Consider the following 20671-nt stretch of genomic DNA (forward strand, 5'->3'; position numbering starts at 1 on the left):
GTCACACTAGGTCAATGGATATTAGATATTTCAGTGATTGATACTAATGACATAAGGAGATTATTAGTGTAAGCCCTAAGAGGCAATCAAGAGTTGATTGACTTAGGACATTTTGTATTATATTTCATTAAAAGGCAAAGGTTATGGTTATTATATTTACTTCAGTTCAGTGCTGAATGAATAAGTATAATAATGTCCTAGAGTAGAAGGTTCTCATCTACAATATATCAATTTGTTGAATTGATAGTGAGATATTGTAGAGAACTCTAGTCTAAACTATTTCTAGTCAAGCATTAATATACAAGAACAATATTAATGCGTTAAGACTAGCATGTAGGTCAACGGACGACTTAATCTCACAAGTCATGGATATGAGATATCAGGTTGACACATGAGTATATATTAGAGAATATATGCTAAATTGACCTGCCATGAGATGTGTCATGGATCGTTATATAAGTGTTATAAACATTCTCATGTGACTATTGGTATGAATAGTCCTTAGACTTGAAGTCACTACAGTTTCTTACATAAGAAGTTGTGTACTTTGGTATCGTCAAACATCACTTGTAACAGGGTGAATTATGTTAGTTAGAGCCCTAGAGCCAATCATTTGATGATTGTTGTATGGACTCATTGTATCATATTTCTTATATATATAAAGACATTTGTTTATGGTTATTATGCTTACTTGTATTGGTGCCAAATAACTAAGTATAATAGCGTCCTTGAGTAGAAGGTTCTTACCTATATCAATCGATTGGTTGAATCGATAGTGAGATGATATAGGGAACACTACTCTTAATCATTCCTAGTCGAGTATTAACATTCAGGGACATTGTTAATACGATGAGACAAGCATGTAGGTCAACTCGATGACTTGATCTCACAAGTCATGGATATAGAGATATCAAGTTGACACATAGGTATGCATTGGAGAATGTATACTGAATGACCCGCCATGAGAAAGTGTCATGGATCATTATATGAGTGTCATATACTTTCTCATGTGGCTATTAGTATGACTACTAGTCCTTGGACCTGAAGTCACCATGGTTCCCTACATAAGGAGTTATGTACTTTGGCTTCGTCAAACGTCACCCGTAATTGGTGTTGGTTGCTACTCGGAAAACCTAGAGGTTCCACTGTACAAAAATTTTGTACAAAGGTCTGAACCTTTTCCTAGCTACCATGTGTTCTTTTAAATTAAATTTTGGATCGCCTGCGGAACTTAACACGTTTGATCCAAAACTTAATCTATTCGTTCTTTTAGGTTTTGACTTGGGTCTCCTGCAGAACTTAACACGTTCGACCCAAATCGCCTTAAGTTATTAATTCCATTAAATATTAATTTCCATAATCGGTTCCCAGTACTGACGTGGCGAGGCACATGACCTTCTTGGATATAGGAGCAACCACCACCGACTAGACAAAACCTTTTATAGAAAGCTAATATTTAATTTCCTAAAATAACTTTAGGTTAACCGAAAAGAACAATCAAATCACAAGGATAAATAAAACAAAAGAACACAACATCGAAAAACATATTCGAAATACTAGAACGTAAGCCTCTTGTATTTGGTATTATTTCCATAAATAACTAGTATGATGCGGAAAAGGAAAAACTACTAGTTATACCTTCTAGAAAGACCTCTTGATCTTCTATCGTATTCCTCTTCTGACCTCGGACGTTGTGTGGGCAACGATCTTCCGAGATGAGAAACCACCAACCACCTTCTTCTCCTCCTAGCTAGGTTCGGCCACAAAGAAAGAAGCTTCACCAAGGAAGAAAATCAAAACACTAACCAAGCTCCAAGAGATGCAAGCTTTCTCTCCTTCTTCTTCTTCTTCTCCAAGTAGTATCCGGCCTTCACAAGAGCTCCAAGCAATAGAGAGTTTTGGCCACCACAAAGAGGAAGAGGAGAAGAGATGATGGCCGGCCACAACACCAAGGAAAAGAGGGAGAGAAAATAATAGAGGTTGTATCTCTTGAAAGCACCCTCACCCCTTCTTTTATATTACTTGGCCTAGGCAAATTAGGAAATTTAATTACAATAAAATTTCCTTAATTTCCTTGACATGATTTAATTGAGAAAAATAAAATAAAATTTCCCCAATTAAATTCAAGTGGCCGACCACATCAATGAAAACAAAATTGGACAAGTTTCAATCAACAATTAAAACTTCCTAATTTATTTCCGGAAATTTAAAAAAAAATAAAATTTCTCTTCAAATCTCTTCATGGTTGATAAAAAGGAAATTTCTATAATTTTAATTTTATAACATGTGAATAATTTTTAAAGAGAAAATAAAATATCTCACCAATCTACAAATAAGGAAAGAGATCTAATCTCTTTCTTTAATCTTTTGTAGATCTTTTACAAGAGAGATATTTTAATTTTAATTCTCTTTAGTAAATTATATCTTCCACATAATAAAAATTAAAATTAAATTTCTTTTTTAATTTAATTTGGCCGGCCCCCACTTGCTTGGGTTCAAGCTAGGGCCGGCCACCCAATCTTATACCTAGGTCGGCCCTAGCTTGGTTCCCAAGCTAGCTTGGCCGGCCCCTTATTGGTGGGTATAGAAGGTGGGTATAGGTGGGTATAGTACTCTATAAATAAGAGGCTACGATAGGGACCGAGAGGAGGAATTGGTTTTGGTCTCCCGATAAAATTAAGCATCCCGTGTTCGCCCCGAACACACAACTTAATTTTATCAATAATAATTCATTCCACTAGAGAGCTATTATTGAACTACCGCACCAATCCCAAATTACATTTTTGGGCTCCTTCTTATTATGAGTGTGTTAGTCTCCCTGTGTTTAAGATATCGAATGTCCACTAATTAAGTGAGTTACTGACAACTCATTTAATTAATATCTTAGTCCAAGAGTAGTACCACTCAACCTTATCGTCATGTCGGACTAAGTCCACCTGCAGGGTTTAACATGACAATCCTTATGAGCTCCTCTTGAGGACATTATCAACCTAGTATCTCTAGGACACAGTTTCCTTCTATAATCAACAACACACACTATAAGTGATACCATTTACCAACTTATCGGGTTTATTGATTCATCGAACTAAATCTCACCCATTGATAAATTAAAGAAATAAATATCAAATATATGTGTTTGTTATTATATTAGGATTAAGAGCACACACTTCCATAATAACTGAGGTCTTTGTTCCTTTATAAAGTCAGTATAAAAGAAACGACCTCAAATGGTGCTACTCAATACACTCTGAGTGTACTAGTGTAATTATATAGTCAAGATAAACTAATACCTAATTACACTACGACCTTCTAATGGTTTGTTCCTTTCCATTTTGGTCGTGAGCTACTGTTTATAATTTATAAGGTACTGATAACATTATCTTTTGCATGTGACACCACATACTATGTTATCTACAATATAAATTAATTAAACAACTACAACTAAATGTAGACAATTTGACCAAATGTGATTCTTTATTCATAATGAATGTTTACAAAGCTTAGGCTTTCAGTATACACTCCAACAATCTCCCACTTATACTAATGACTAAGCTGTCATATCTTCTACCATACATCTGATTCCCATTCCCTCCACATGCCGATCAAAGGCTTTTGCCTGAAGGGCCTTAGTGAAAGGATCTGCCAGGTTATCTGCTGATGCAATCTTGGCGATGACAACTTCTCCTCGCTTCACGATATCTCGTATCAGGTGGTACTTGCGCTTTATATGTTTACTTGCCTTATGAGCTCGTGGTTCCTTCGAGTTTGCAACTGCACCGCTATTATCACAATAAATTGTGATAATTTTGGGCAAACCAGGAATCACATCTAAGTTCATTAGAAAGTTCCTGAGCCATACTGCTTCTTTAGCTGCCTCAGAAGCTGCTACATACTCAGCTTCCATGGTTGAGTCCGATACGCATTTCTGCTTAACACTCCTCCATGAAATGGCTCCACCTCCTAAAGTAAACACATAGCCTGATGTAGACTTACTATTGTCCCTATCTGATTGGAAATCTGAATCCGTGTAACCCACAGGGAGTAAATCGTCTGCTTGGTAAACTAGCATATAATCTCTAGTCCTTCTCAGGTACTTTAATATATGCTTTACCGCAGTCCAATGTCCTTGTCCAGGGTTACTCTGATATCTACTGACCATGCCCACGGCAAAGCAGATATCAGGTCTCGTACATAGCATTGCATACATAAGACTTCCTACAGCCGAAGCATAAGGAACTGCTTTCATGTCTTCTATCTCCTTTGACGGCTTTGGAGACATCTCTTTAGATAGAGCTATTCCATGCCTAAAAGGTAAGAAACCTTTCTTGGAATCTGCATGCTAAAATGAGTAAGGATTGTATCTATATATGAACCTTGGGACAGACACAACATTCTTTTCTTGCGATCTCTTATAACTTTGATCCCAAGAATGTGTGCACATTCTCCTAAGTCCTTCATATCAAATTGTTTGGACAACCATACCCTTACGTCTGATAATACCTTGACATTGTTGCCAATTAACAAAATATCATCTATGTATAGTACAAGAAATACCACCACGTTTCTGTTACACTTCTTATATACACAAGACTCATCCGGACTTTGAATAAATCCGTATGACTGGATTACTTCATTAAACCGGATGTTCCAAGATCTTGAAGCTTGCTTCAGTCCATAAATGGACCGATTGAGCTTACACACTAGATGCTCTTTGCCTTTTTCAATGAACCCTTCTGGTTGCTTCATATGGATGTTTTCTTCAAGACTTCCATTAAGGAAAGCTGTCTTGACATCCATTTGCCAAATCTTATAATCCATATGAGTAGCAATGGATAAGAGTATCCGGATAGACTTAAGCATGGCTACCGGTGAAAAGGTTTCCTCATAATCGATTCCCTCTTTCTGAGTATACCCTTTCGCAACAAGCCTAGCTTTGAAAGTTTCTACCTTCCCGTCTGTCCCTCTTTTCCTTTTCTAGATCCACTTACATCCAACGGCTTTTACACCATCAGGTGGTTCTACAAGCTCCCAGACCTTATTAGAGTACATAGACTCTATTTCAGAATTCATCGCCTTTTGCCAAGATGCTGCATCTATATCTTGGAGTGCTTCGTCATATGACCGGGGATCAGGTTCATGTTTACCCGGGATCAAGTCCGAAGACTCTCCCAAAAACATGAATCTCTCAGGCTGCCTCACAACCCTCCCACTACGACGAGGCACTGTCTGTGGTTGTGTATCATGTGTGACACGTGTTGCAGTCTCTTGTGGTACTTCATCTTGTATTGTTGGTACTAAAGTAGACGTGTCCTCTCTTAGTTCTTCTAAAACAACTTTACTACTGGGCTTGTGATCCATTATATAGTCTTCTTCTAAAAACTGGGCATTGGTGCTAACAATGACCTTCTGGTCTTTAGGACTATAAAATAAACCACCTTTCGATCCTTTGGGATATCCTACAAACACGCGAACTTCTGTACGGGATTCTAACTTATCAGCATCTAGTTTCAGCACATGTGCTGGACTACCCCAAATCCGAATATGTCTTAGACTGGGTTTTCACCCATTCCACAATTCTATGGGAGTAGAAGAAACTGATTTAGAAGGTACTAAGTTCAAAACGTATACTGCTGTTTCCAGAGCATATCCCCAAAACGAATTTGGTAATTCTGAATAACTCATCATCGATCTAACCATCTCCATAAGAGTCCTATTCCTTCGTTCTGCCACACCATTCTGTTGGGGTGTACCAGGTGCGGACAGTTGGGATTGAATCCCGGCCTTTGATAAGTAATTCCTAAACTCTCCTAAGAGGTATTCGCCACCACGATCTGACCATAGTGTCTTGATACTTTTACCTAGTCGTTTCTCCACATCAGCCTTGTATTCTTTGAACTTATCAAAGCACTCGGACTTGCGGCGCATTAGGTAAATGTATCCATATCTTGAATAATCGTCTATGAAAGAGACAAAATATTCAAAAACCTCCTCTTGCCTGGACAGACATAGGACCACACAAATCAGAGTGAACCAACTCTAACACTTCTTTGGCTCTATACCCCTTGGCCTTGAACGGCCTCTTGGTCATTTTACCTTCCAAGCAGGATTCACAAGTTGGAAAATTTTCCAACTTAAATGAACTCAAAAGTCCATCGGCTATAAGCCTATGAATCCTACTTAAGTTAATATGACCAAGCCTTAGATGCCAAAGATATGCTTGGTTCATTTCCGAAGGTTCTTTTCTTTTATTTGAGTTAGAAGATGAGTTATAAATTTTCATGTTTTGCTTTGTGGAAGAAATTGGATTTAAAGTATACAAATTGCCAACTAATGTACCAGAACAGATAATCACTTTATTTCTCTTAATAACTACATCGTTACTGAAATAAACTGAATATCCATCCAAAAACAGTTTAGAAACTGAAATTAAATTCTTTCTAAAGCTAGGTACATAAAGACAATTTCTTAAAACCAAATTCCTATTTATACTAAAAGATAAGTAGACGTCTCCCACTGCAACAGCTGCCACCTTAGTAGCATTGCCCATGTAGACGGTAATTTCTCCTTCAGATAGTCGTCGGGTTTCTTGGAACCCCTGCAAGGAATTGCAGACATGATCAGTGGCTCCCGTATCTACACACTAGGTGCTGGTAGATAACACCGCTAAACATGTTTCAACAACTAGAGCATGAGATATACCTTTGTTTTGGTTCCTACGAGGACAGTCCGCCTTCCAATGTCCTGCCTGCTTGCAGATGAAGCACTTGCCCTTCAGCTTCTTCACTCCAGCTTTAAATCCCGTACTCTGAGACTTATTCACTTTCTTTGCTGAGCCAGCTTATTTCTTCTTCTTCTTTCCTCTCGGTTTAGAAGTAGAACCATTTTCAGCATAGTGAATTTGAGAATTGTGACGAAATAATCCTTCTGCCGCTTGAAGTTCTGTCAGTAGTTCCCCTAATGAATAAATCCTTTTATTCATATTATAGTTCAGGCGGAACTGCTCAAAACTTCTAGGTAGCGTTTAGAGGATCATATCGATCTGGGTTTCCCCATCAATTTCTCCTCCAAGGATCTGTATCTCGTTCAGATAAGCCATCATCTTTAGGATATGATCCCTTACAGGAGTACCCTCTTGCATGGTGGCTGTCATTATCTTTCTCATGGCTTCTTGCCTAGAAGCCCTATCCTGATGACCAAAGAGTTCCTTGAGATTGTTCATAATATCATAAGCTGTTGGTAAATCCTGATGCTGATGTTGCAATACATTTGACATTGAAGCCAAAATGTAACACCGCGCCATCTCATCAGCTTTTACCCATTTCCTATGATATTCAATCTCCTCTTGAGTAGATTCACCAGTAGGTGCTTCAGGGCACTGCTCAGTGAGTACAAATTTATAGCTTTCAGCAGTAAGAACAATGTCTAGGTTTCTTTTCCAATCTATGTAGTTTGGTCCAGTAAGTCTATTCTGTTGAAGTATGATGGACAGTGGGTTGAAAGTCATCCTAAGAATCACAAATAACTTTTGGTCAGAACTCTTAAATTTAGAATAATATTGATTCCTCAAATAATACTATTTTAAATTAACCAACACCTCAAAGCACCGTAAATTTTGTATGCCACGTTAGTGTGGACGTATACAAATTCAACATTTGTAAAAGGAGGGTTTTAACCCATTAATTTTATTATCTTGTCAACCTAACTTTTTGACAAATAAAATTAATAGTTGGTATCTTTTGGTCACACAAATAATAGCAGTGACTCCGATGGGGAGGATACTATTAGGTGTGTCTAAGTGTATACCATTACTTAACACTAAGTCCATTAATAAGATTATGCCCCTTCTGTTAGGGAAGATCACACGCTCTTAATTAACTTCCTATAGTCATCCAAAAATGGAAGTCTGTTCTAGTGATCCACAAACAAGCTCATCCGTTATGGAGGAAGACACTCAGAGCCAACGCGCAAGCTTGTTTGCATCACTTACAAACCAGTAATGGAGACCATGAGATTTATTTAAAAATCCCTCTCCCACTTAGTTATTTATAAACGAGGAATTTTATCTATGCTAGCCTACTAGTCATGTATACTAACATGCACACACAGCATAATATAAAAGCAATAAATAGAAAATCTAATTTTCAACTATTATGGCTTTTATAGTTGTCCTCCGTGTGTTGTCATCCCAAGCTGCAGCCATATTTGGCCACCGCCACCGGGTCTAATTGTCGCATCCATCTTGTTCCTTGTTCCGCTGCGCCTCTGGCCCTCAGAAGGTTCCACGCTTTGCAAGATTTGATCCGCGACATAAATAGAATTTTACAATTTTGATCCTATATTCCATAAAAGGAATGTACATGTATCTAGATCAAAAAATAAAATCCTAATAAAACTAAATACAGCTCCTACTGTATTTTTAATACAATCATGCACACACATATAAATGCTCTTGACATGTCCAAGGGTCCAATCACACACATAATATCTAAAAGCCATAATAGTTGGATCCTGCATCCACAAAGTTAGCATATCCTACTATTATCCTGCCTAAATTATGTATGACATGTGCATAATTAAACTAATACCAAATACACAGAGGCAAAACCCTAGCTCTGATACCAACTGTTGGTTGCTACTCGGAAAACCTAGAGGTTCCACTGTACAAAAATTTTGTACAAAGGTCTGAACCTTTTCCTAGCTACCATGTGTTCTTTTAAATTAAATTTTGGATCGCCTGCGGAACTTAACACGTTTGATCCAAAACTTAATCTATTCGTTCTTTTAGGTTTTGACTTGGGTCTCCTGCGGAACTTAACACGTTCGACCCAAATCGCCTTAAGTTATTAATTCCATTAAATATTAATTTCCATAATCGGTTCCCAGTACTGACGTGGCGAGGCACATGACCTTCTTGGATATGGGAGCAACCACCACCGACTAGACAAAACCTTTTATAGAAAGCTAATATTTAATTTCCTAAAATAACTTTAGGTTAATCGAAAAGAACAATCAAATCACAAGGATAAATAAAACAAAAGAACACAACATCGAAAAACATATTCGAAATACTAGAACGTAAGCCTCTTGTATTTGGTATTATTTCCATAAATAACTAGTATGATGCGGAAAAGGAAAAACTACTAGTTATACCTTCTAGAAAGACCTCTTGATCTTCTATCGTATTCCTCTTCTGACCTCGGACGTTGTGTGGGCAACGATCTTCCGAGATGAGAAACCACCAACCACCTTCTTCTCCTCCTAGCTAGGTTCGGCCACAAAGAAAGAAGCTTCACCAAGGAAGAAAATCAAAACACTAACCAAGCTCCAATAGATGCAAGCTTTCTCTCCTTCTTCTTCTTCTCCAAGTAGTATCCGGCCTTCACAAGAGCTCCAAGCAATAGAGAGTTTCGGCCACCACAAAGAGGAAGAGGAGAAGAGATGATGGCCGGCCACAACACCAAGGAAAAGAGGGAGAGAAAATAATAGAGGTTGTATCTCTTGAAGGCACCCTCACCCCTTCTTTTATATTCCTTGGCCTAGGTAAATTAGGAAATTTAATTACAATAAAATTTCCTTAATTTCCTTGACATGATTTAATTGAGAAAAATAAAATAAAATTTCTCCAATTAAATTCAAGTGGCCGGCCACATCAATGAAAACAAAATTGGACAAGTTTCAATCAACAATTAAAACTTCCTAATTTGTTTCCGGAAATTTTAAAAAAAATAAAATTTCTCTTCAAATCTCTTCATGGTTGATAAAAAGGAAATTTCTATAATTTTAATTTTACAACATGTGAATAATTTTTAAAGATAAAATAAAATATCTCACCAATCTACAAATAAGGAAAGAGATCTAATCTCTTTCTTTAATCTTTTGTAGATCTTTTACAAGAGAGATATTTTAATTTTAATTCTCTTTAATAAATTATATCTTCCACATAATAAAAATTAAAATTAAATTTCTTTTTTAATTTAATTTGTCTGACCCCCACTAGCTTGGGTTCAGGCCACCCCAATCTTATACCTAGGCCGGCCCTAGCTTGGTTCCCAAGCTAGCTTGGCCGACCCTTATTGGTGGGTATAGAAGGTGGGTATAGGTGGGTATAGTACTCTATAAATAAGAGGCTACGATAGGGACCGAGAGGAGGAATTGGTTTTGGTCTCCCGATAAAATTAAGCATCCCGTGTTCACCCCGAACACACAACTTAATTTTATCAATAATAATTCATTCCACTAGAGAACTATTATTGAACTACTGCACCAATCCCAAATTACATTTTTGGGCTCCTTCTTATTATGAGTGTGTTAGTCTCCCTGTGTTTAAGATATCGAATGTCCACTAATTAAGTGAGTTACTGACAACTCATTTAATTAATATCTTAGTCCAAGAGTAGTACCACTCAACCTTATCGTCATGTCGGACTAAGTCCACCTGCAGGGTTTAACATGACAATCCTTATGAGCTCCTCTTGAGGACATTATCAACCTAGTATCTCTAGGACACAGTTTCCTTCTATAATCAACAACACACACTATAAGTGATACCATTTACCAACTTATCGGGTTTATTGATTCATCGAACTAAATCTCACCCATTGATAAATTAAAGAAATAAATATCAAATATATGTGCTTGTTATTATATTAGGATTAAGAGCACACACTTCCATAATAACTGAGGTCTTTGTTCCTTTATAAAGTCAGTATAAAAGAAACGACCTCAAATGATGCTACTCAATACACTCTGAGTGTACTAGTGTAATTATATAGTCAAGATAAACTATTACCTAATTACACTACGACCTTCTAATGGTTTGTTCCTTTCCATTTTGGCCGTGAGCTACTGTTTATAATTTATAAGGTACTGATAACATTATCTTCTGCATGTGACACCACATACTATGTTATCTACAATATAAATTAATTGAACAACTACAACTAAATGTAGTCAATTTGATCAAATGTGATTCTTTATTCATAATGAATGTTTACAAAGCTTAGGCTTTCAGTATACACTCCAACAATTTGGTGGACTATAAAGGCGATTACTGGTATGTAACAAATTATGCGGAGGGATGTAAGTGATGTAGATGGGATCTATCCCTCCTATATGACGGGAGTGACATCGATATTCTTAATAGAGTGAGACCACTAAGTGCATGACCATGCCCAAATGAGTCAATATGAGATATTAAGCTCATTTGATTGAGTGAGTCTACTTGGAGTTCAAGATTTAGATTGATTAGAGGATGACATGGTCTATGCCTCATATTGATCAATCTAGATATCTAGGATAGAAGGACAATGTCATATATTGTGAGGAGTCACAATTAGTAGTCACAAAGTGATGTTGGATCTCAACATTTTTGTAACTTGGGTAGTAATGATATGTTGCTAGATACCGCTCATTACTTATGCTTCTAAATGAGTTTAGGAGCATTGCCAACGTTACAAGAACCTATAGGGTCACACACAAAGGGCAATTAGATGGAGATTAGGTTCATTTGATGAACCTAAAGGATTAGGTTCATGTGATGAACCAAATTGGATTAAGAGTAATCCAAATTAGGCTAATTGAGTTGGTCTCAATTTGGTTCATGTGTTAGATGAGTCTAATTTGGAGTTAGACTCATTGAATCAATTTAATTCAATGAATAGAGATTCATTAAATTAAAATTGACTTGAACCAATGGTTAGATTAGATCAACCATGGGCGAGAAGTGGTCAAGTTTGACTTAACTTGAGAGAAAGATGAAGGGTCAAGTTTGACTTGACCATTTGCCACCTCATTGGTGAGTTGGCATTAAGTGGGCCAATGGTGATGCTCCACATCATCATGGTTGCTAAAGTGGGATTTCACCTCATGGGAGTTACCAAGAGTTGTGACTCTTGGTATCCCATGAAGATAAAACTCCCTCTTAATGTGGCTGGCCACATCAATTCATTGTGTAAGTTTCATTTTGTGTGGAAACCTCCTTCTTCTTCCTCAAGCTCTCAACCTATCTCCCTCTCCTCCTCTTTGGCCGAACCTTTCAAAGGTGCTAGCACACCTTTTTGTTAGGTTTTTCCATCTCTTGCGTGTGTGGATACACATAGAGGAGCATCTACTTTGATACTCTCGAGATCCGGCGAACCTTGTGTAGGACCGTGATCGTTCGATAGATGGGGGGGGGTGAATATCGATTTGAAAAGTTGAGTTAAAATACGCAGTGGAAAAGTAAATAAACACAGTTGTTTTTACTTCGTTCGGAGCCTGTGACGACTTCTACTCGAAGGCCCGTGGTCCTTGACCACTTTCGTTGGGCAATCACTATCAATTCGAATATAGTTACAAAATAAGTACAGAAAATGCTAGTGAAAAAATACCGACAAGGAAATTAACTAAAACTCGAAGGAGCACTTTGTCGGAGCTTGTTGGCGTCGCAAGAACGTAGAGCATCAGGACCAGCAGTAGCGGAGTTCTCAGATGAAAGATGATTCTGAAGATCCTGCCTGGGGCTTCTTTTATATGTTGCTCCGGGCGCCTGGATTCCTTCCGGGCGCCTGGAATGTGACGTAGCTGCTCAAACCGAGATGCTCCACGTGGCGACGACTTGGCTGGATATGATTTGCCTTCCGGGCGCCCGGACCACCTTGTTCCAGAAAACTCCTTTTTCCTAAAAAACAAAGTTAGTCCGAGGCAATATATATTGTGCAAAATAGATTGTTAGCGCATTTTATAATAGTATGAATTAGCACAAATAGTATGACTTAGATTCCGTCTTTCCGAGACCGGAATCTAGTCACGATCTCGACTTAGACATCCGAAATGGATCTAAGCCGGATCGACGCCTAATGTTCCCTTCCCGGGAACGCGTCCTCGCAGTCACTCCCCTCCAGTGACTTACCTCACTTACCTGCCAGACGTCCGGTCAGCCCTTCGACCCGTCTGACTTCTCGCCAGCTATCTTGTCAGCTCGTCGACCCGCTTGGACTTCTCGCCAGCTATCCGGTCAGCCCGTCGACCTAGCTGGGCTTCGTGTCATACATCCGGTCAGCCAGTCGACCTGTCTGGACTTCTCCTGCACACTTGATCAAAGTGTCAGACAACAACAAAACTAACTTAACCTATTTGTCATTCATCAAAACCTAGGTTAGACCGTTAGTGCTACCCGCACCAACAATCTCCCCCTTTTTGATGGAATGACAACCTGGTTAAGTTAGTGAAAGAGCGCAAAAAAAGAAAGAGCGCAAAAAAACAGGTGCATCGGTTTTAAAGTTAGTTTTAGTGTTTTCAAGTTGGTTTATCTAACTTAACCACCTAACCCTCCCCCTTTGGCATTCATAAAAAAAAAACAAGGGTAAATAATCATAGTGTAGAGTCACTTTAAAAAAGTAAATACAGTTAATCTTGAAAAAAATCTGAGTTTGGTTCAGAATTCAAAGATAAAAGTACAATTTTTAAATCTAAGAAAAAAAAATCAAGTTGACTTGGGGGAGACAAGTTGAATTTTGAAAAGTATAAAATTAAAGTTAATCAAGTTTAACTTTTCAAGCGTGTAAAAAAAATTTTTAAATCAGGATTTTCAAATTTTCTTTTCAAGTTTAAGTAATATTTACTTCTCAAAAAGGTAAATTTTTCAACTTCAATTTTTCAAAACAAAGCAAAAATTAAACAAGTAAGATTAAATTTGCCAAAATAAATTTTTAAGGCTAATTTGATAAAAGCTAAATTTGGAAAGTTTAATTTTCAAGCATATGTTACAAAACTGAATAAGTTTAAATATTCAACTTTTTAAATCGGGTTTAAAAATTAGGTGAGATTCAACTTCCAAGTTTTTCAAACACTTAGTTTAGCTTTTTGTAAACTGGTGTTTTAAAAATAAGTCAGTTTTAAAATAGTTGTACAAAGGCATTTTTCAAAGACACAAAATTTTAATTAATTTCTCCCCCTGAAATTGATACCTAAATTTAAACAGCTGTCTAATCAATTAGGTACTACTAACTAACTATCAGAAGATAGTAGCTTTCACTTGGTTAGTCAGATTAAGTTGATTATAAGCAGTCAGTCTTTGACTTGACTGATGAACTTAATCTGATTAATATCTGAGTTGTATTTAACGTCCAGACTTATGCTGATGCACCGAAATAAGCATCTTAAGTCCAGACAGTTGGCCTATGCATCTCACCCCTTTCTATGTTTGTCAAACACAAGCAAGGTAAACCTAAGGTGTTGGTGAGATGCTCAAAAACTAGTCCTATGGATACATGCTTTCTAAGGATTCAAAACTAGTCTAAGGCCAAAACTGTTTTTGAAAATCTAAAAATGGAAAGTTTTGAAAACACACAATTTTAACTTATAATTTGAAAGAATTATTTTTGAAAACACTTTTGAAATTTAAAATTCCTAGGCTACCAAGATAGAACATAATCAATGCAGGTCTGAAAATATCAGTAGATAAATCCAAAATATTTTACAGGTAGTGTAGCTACAGAAGTGAGTCATAACTAGAGCTACTGGGATGATGAAGGGGGTGGTCCAGATCCCAAGGATCAGAGAAGTGCCATCAGCTCAGTGTGTCGGGTGTCCCCGGCAGCTCATAACTCGGCAACCTCTCGTCGTATGTCCCGATGAAAATCAGAGCTCTCCTGCTGGAGACTCGCCATAGCTCTCTCTAGTCCAGTCATACGGTCAGCTAGAGTGCGGGGAGCGTGACGTGGTGCTCGAGTTGGGGGCGGTGGTGGAGCCGGTGCGGCTTCCTCTGGAAATAGTGCGAGCATGAACTCGTCCACCTGTGCGTCTGGATCGGGCTGGTGCTGTGCCCCCCTCCGCCAAGACATAGTCCCGTCATCCCTATCTATCTGGACACCAGCTAGGGAGAAGTTCCGAGATGCTATAACATCGAACTCGGTCATATGGGCAATGTCTCCTCTAGTGACATCAATGTGCAACGAGGATATATAGGCTGTCAAAATGTGACAAAATGGCATGTGGACTCGTCTGTCAGTCACGAATCCAGCCGCGTAGATAATGGTGGAGAAGATATGTAGGCTGATATCAATATCTAACCTATGACTCAGTGCATAGAGTAAGAACGAATGGAATGGGCGCATCACAGCGATGTCCCGAGTAGTCAGTGGTAAAATGCAAAGGACTAAAACCCTATAAAGAGTGTAGTCCTAGACCCGAAGTTCTATCGACCTAAACTGTGTCACAGTGGGATCTCGCTCTCCCCCAAAAAAATACGAATAAATCGTATCGAGAGTAATATGTGAGTAGGGATCTCCGAATGGTAGATCCCTCGGAGGATAGCACAAAAAGGAACAAGTAGATGGACGCAATTCTAAAAACTCTCGGATAGTCGTAGGGGAAAATGTGATATCAGTGCCCGCTGCCCTGGTGGTATAGGTGAGATCGTCTACTTTCACTAGGTTATTGCAAAATTCGACACACAGACTTATGTTTATTGGACTGGTACATTCGATAAGGTTCCTTAAGTTATAGTGGTCTATAACCTCTAAAACGGAGGGACATGACCCTAGAAAGAAAGATCTATCTATGTAGGCAGTCCTAATGGCCTTATAAATGGTTGACTCAAACTTAACCCTTAGTTCTTCTGTGGGAAACCTAGGGTCAGTGCTAGCATTAGAGGGTCCAGCACCAGTATTTGTTCGTTTCTTACTGTATATATAAGAAAATATTCTAAGAAAAAAATGAGAGGACAAATTCTAATAAAGTTTTAGAGAGGGGAAGAATTTTTACCGAGGAGCCATCGACAAATATAGATCTGACGACCTCGGTTGAATCGCAACAGCGTCTTTACCGCGAGAAAATTTGATTTAAAATACTCTCGCACTAAGGTTTGGAGTGAACCTTTGGCAAAAGTAAAGTTTGTGGGGCAAGGGTTGGGGGCGCCTGCTGCCCCTTATTTATAGGGGACTCCGGGCGCCCGGATCCCTTCCGGGCGCCCGGGGTTGATTTAGGGCGGGGCGCCCGGATCCCCTTCCGGGCGCCCCGGAGGGGAATACCAGGGGCGCCCGCCCCTGGTTTTTGACCTTTTTGTTTTTAATTTAGAGATTAGGTTTGAAGTTAAGTTTTAAAATTTTTAACGTGATCGTTCGATAGAGGGGGGGGGGTGAATATCGATTCGAAAAGTTGAGTTAAAATACGCAGCGGAAAAGTAAATAAACACAGTTGTTTTTACTTCATTCGGAGCCTGTGACAACTCCTACTCGGACCACTTTCGTTGGGCAATCACTATCAATTCGATTATAGTTACAAAATAAGTACAGGAAATGCTAGTGAAAAAATATCGACAAGGAAATTAACTAAAACTCGAAGGAGCACTTTGTCGGAGCTTGTTGGCGTCTCAAGAACGTAGAGCAGCAGGACCAGCAGTAGCGGAGTTCTCAGATGAAAGATGATTCTGAAGCTCCTGCCTGGGGCTTCTTTTATATGTTGCTCCGGGCGCCTGGATTCCTTCCGGGCGCCTGGAATGTGACGTAGCTGCTCAAACCGAGATGCTCCACGTGGCGACGACTTGGCTGGATATGATTTGCCTTCCGGGCGCCAGGATCCCTTCCGGGCGCCCGGACCACCTTGTTCCAGAAAACTCCTTTTTCCTGCAAAACAAAGTTAGTCCGAGGCAATATATATTGTGCAAAATAGATTGTTAGCGCATTTTATAATAGTATGAATTAGCACAAATAGTATGACTTAGATTCCGTCTTTCCGAGACCGGAATCTAGTCACGATCTCGACTTAGACATCCGAAATGGATCTAAGCCGGATCGACGCCTAATGTTCCCTTCCCGGGAACGCGTCCTCGCAGTCACTCCCCTCCAGTGACTTACCTCACTTACCTGCCAGACGTCCGGTCAACCCTTTGACCCGTCTGGACTTCTCGCCAGCTATCTTGTCAGCCCGTCGACCTAGCTGGACTTCTTGCCAAGCGTCCGGTCAGCCCGTCGACCCGCTTGGACTTCTCGCCAGCTATCCGGTCAGCCCGTCGACCTAGCTTGGCTTCGTGCCATACATCCGGTCAGCCCGTCGACCTGTCTGGACTTCTCCTGCACACTTGATCAAAGTGTCAGGCAACAACAAAACTAACTTAACCTATTTATCATTCATCAAAACCTAGGTTAGACCGTTAGTGCTACCCGCACCAACACCTTGGACGAGCAGGATTAAGCGAAGGGCTTCACATCAAGGGTAAATTCTTATCTTGTAGATCTAAAGTAGATCTAGGCTTAGAAAACTCGTACGTGAAAGTTTTTACGAAATTTTAATCTTCGCACGGATCCGGTGGCATGGGAATTTAGGGGTTTCCGCAACGCAAAAAGCGGTTTTTGCGGCCCGAAAAATCCAACAAATTATAAAGTTGATCACTGGGTATGCAATAAATTATGCCAAGGGATGTGAGTGATGTAGATAGAATCTATCCCTTCCATATAACGAAAGCGATATCTGTGGGCCCCTTGATTAGTAGGACACAAGAATGTATGGCTATAAATAGATGAGTCAATATGAGATATTGAGCTTATTTGTTTAATGTGTCTACTTAGAGATAAAGAAACACAAAGATTGATAAGAGGATGACACGGTCTATGCCTCATTGATCAATCTAGATATCAAGGATAGAAGGATTGAGTCTTACAAGATAATAGCCACATAAAGATTAGGTCGGATGACTTTCTCGTCACTTGGGTAGTAATGATGCATTGTTAGATGTCACTCATTGCTTATGTATCGTAAATGTTGATTTGGATACATTGCCAACGTTATGAGAGCCTATTGGGTCATACATAAAGAACATATTAGTTTGGAGATGTGTATTTTAGTTTGACTAAAATACTAAGGATATTAAGAATAATGGATAAATCCAAAGTGTTGGTGTCATCTTAGTGGTGATTGACACTAGTGCTAGTGGGAGATTGTTAGTAATTAGCCTTAAGAGTCAATTATGAGATGATTAGGCTTTTTGGGTTACTCATTAAGTTAGACTCAAATGAACCCACTCATTGGATTGAGTCTAATCTGAATTAGACACATTAGATTAATGGGTTAGACTCAATAGATTAGACTTATTGGGTTATTGGATTAATGGTTAATCCAATATAATAATCCAACCCATTAAGAAGAATACAAAGAGACAAAAACCCTTGTTATTCATGGGATGAATATAAATAGGTTTTTGGAATGAATTTTTCATTAGATGAAAGAGAGATGAAAAGTGTGACTCTTAATCTTCCCTCTTCTTCCTCCTTCTTCCTCCTTGGATGATTTTTGCTCTTGGCCGAACCTCCATGAGTGGCTAGCACAATGAAGGTAGTTCTTCTCCGAAGGCTTCGTTCATGTGACGAACGAATGATGTGTTCGTGTGGATACCGTAGAGGCGCAAACGCTTGATCGCGCTGAGATCTGCATCAAAAGAAAAAGTTACTATCAGGATTGCGAAGGGCACGCAACAAAGGTATACCTCTCATGTAAAACTTAGTATATGATTATTTTCTCCTTCGCATGGATCTTCTGGAGAGGATCTAGTTAATTTTCCGCTGCGCTTAAGCGTGTTTAGCGCGCTAGATCCTTACAAGCCCAACATGTGTATTTACTAAACTTTGCATAGTAATGTTCTCATCGAAACATCTTCAGAACTATGTGAAGTTATTGTTCATGATCCACCTTGGATCAAGAATAAATCATAATATCGTCAATGAAGACAATACCAATCTGATCCAAATTCTCTAAGAATACTAGATTCATCGAGTCCTGAAAACATCTAGGATACTGGTAAACTTAATGACAATTACAAGGACTCATAATGCCCATACAATAAGCACACTCAACGTAAGGTCACTGGCAATAGGTCTATAATATGATCACCAACTACAATTCACTAAATCCATAAATATCACAGATATGCTACTCTTCATGTCACTATCATCAACAATAAATACCAAATAATAGACTATCAAGTCAAATATCCAACAATAGATCATCAAAAGACAACATCTCACACAATTGTTCTCACAATATCCACCATTCCTAAATAATCCTTATCATCAATCAACCTTGATAGTCTCCTGAATAAGAAAGTCATCCAGCCTTCAACACCCACTACTAATAAACTTAAGTAAATCGACCATGGTTCAACATTACACGTCTATGTTGTACCACTATAGAGATTATATCTAATGGGGAAGTTTATTATTGTATATCTTTAGTAAGATAGACCAGTCATGTCCTAACAAATCTAACTTCTAGTGACCCCGCTCATATCATGGGATACTATCAAGATGTAGAAATATATCACCATCCAACCAAAGGTGTATGACTGCTGAAGTCCAAGGGATATCCCTTGACTTCTTGATCGATAATCAATAACTCTCCAAATGGTAAAGATACAGTCAATCCATGAGATATGAGTATAAAACTCTACAAATCTTATCCAAAAATATTCAAAGAGTATGTCAAATCTTATCCTTTCAGATATTCAAATTTCTATAGTAAAGGAATGATGATCCAAAGTCCTAAGGGTCACTCAACCTTTTGACTGAGAGTCTACCCATCAAGAGGGTATTTTTATAACTCTCATAATTATGCCTGTAAATGTCCCCCAACAAATGTCAATAATATATTAAACACCCTAATTTGACATATAGACTACAAGACCTTAGGTATAAGATTCTATGGTCAATGTCTTAAACTACTTGATAGAGACAATGCTGGTTGAGTTGTCTAACCATTGCCTTGAAACCCATCTTACTATGATTGCCCACCTGAGGTTCTATAACCTCTAGTGACGAGCAATACACACAAGGGTAGAGAAGCACGATCACCAAATAACTTGTCGAAATAACTGTCAATCGATGCTCTACTCCTTGAAGATCATCTTCTTCAATTTCCACCTAGTAACAACTGGATTTCATAGGTGATAACCAATTAACACCACCTTCTCTACATTATTGTGAGTCATATATCTCTAGGTACCATCGAGGATATCTAACCATATTTGATCAGTCCATGAGTTAGGATCTCCCATGAAACAATGTTAGGCGAGTCGACTGACCATCGCCTTATAAATCATTATGCCCCAAAAAGAGGGAAAGAAGTACTCATTCTCAAAACACCTCAACATAATCACCAAGTGATTCTTTTTTCTCAAAATCATCTTCTGCATCCCCTTTCACGTGGTGCCAGATCACGTAAAGGATAAGCAACTAACTTTATCTTTTTCACATCGGTACAAGTCATATATCTGAATGTACTCTCCAAGTTATATACCCTATAATGGTTGTATCTCATAAGTGTTAAGCAGCTAGCTCTATACTTTTCCACATCAGTGGGGGTCATCTACCCAAATGTACATTCTAAGTTATCAAATCATGTACATACAATCCATAGTCAAGTTCTTATGGAATAGGATACATCGATCCTCTATAGACTGGTCAAGTCAACAAAGGTATACATCCAATTCAGTCCTTTCTACATCTGAACAAGTCATGTACTTTAAACGTACCTTCCAAGATATCCAACCAAGTACAAGTAATCCCAAGGTCAGAATCTCAAAGAAATAGAGTAAGTCAGCCCCCTACTAATTGAACCAACAAAAGTAAATCGATTATCTACTAACTGAGCCAACAAGAGTAAATCAATCCTCTACTGACCAAGTCAATAAGGGTAAATTGGT

Source organism: Zingiber officinale, chromosome 11A (assembly GCF_018446385.1).
Source record: "Zingiber officinale cultivar Zhangliang chromosome 11A, Zo_v1.1, whole genome shotgun sequence".
NCBI lineage: Eukaryota > Viridiplantae > Streptophyta > Magnoliopsida > Zingiberales > Zingiberaceae > Zingiber > Zingiber officinale.